The following is a 255-nucleotide window of genomic DNA, read 5'->3' on the forward strand; positions in this document are numbered from 1 at the left end:
TACCATCGCATCTTACAAAGTGCAGTTGCAAGGCCTAATTTTTAAGGCGGTTAATGTCAAGCTCTATCATGTGTCTTATAGGGAGTCACGGTTACTCTTTTGCTCGTAGGATCTATCATAAACTTGCTGACTGTGTTACTTACGCGCAATTTTGTTTCGATGGTGTTGCTGCCTTTTTTTTTTAGTCTGTTTTCTTTCGTTTTGTGTCCTTGATGCACGTGAAACCATCCCCTGTTCGTTGCCATCACACATACA

At 41.2% G+C, this 255-nt stretch overlaps 1 protein-coding gene across 1 annotated transcript in view; it reads left to right on the forward strand.

Annotated features, from left to right (window-relative positions):
* Window positions 1–19, forward strand: part of LOC113685238 (uncharacterized) — an 11,878-nt gene extending 11,859 nt beyond the window's left edge. The window contains exon 11 of the mRNA XM_027202725.2: window positions 1–19. This exon is cut by the window's left edge and continues 309 nt beyond it. The gene's annotated coding sequence lies outside the window, so the exon portion shown is untranslated.
* Window positions 20–255: the final 236 nt, after the last annotated feature.

The sequence above is a fragment of the Pocillopora damicornis genome, chromosome 13 (assembly GCF_964200805.1).
Source record: "Pocillopora damicornis chromosome 13, jaPocDami1.2, whole genome shotgun sequence".
Taxonomy (NCBI): Eukaryota; Metazoa; Cnidaria; class Anthozoa; order Scleractinia; family Pocilloporidae; genus Pocillopora; species Pocillopora damicornis.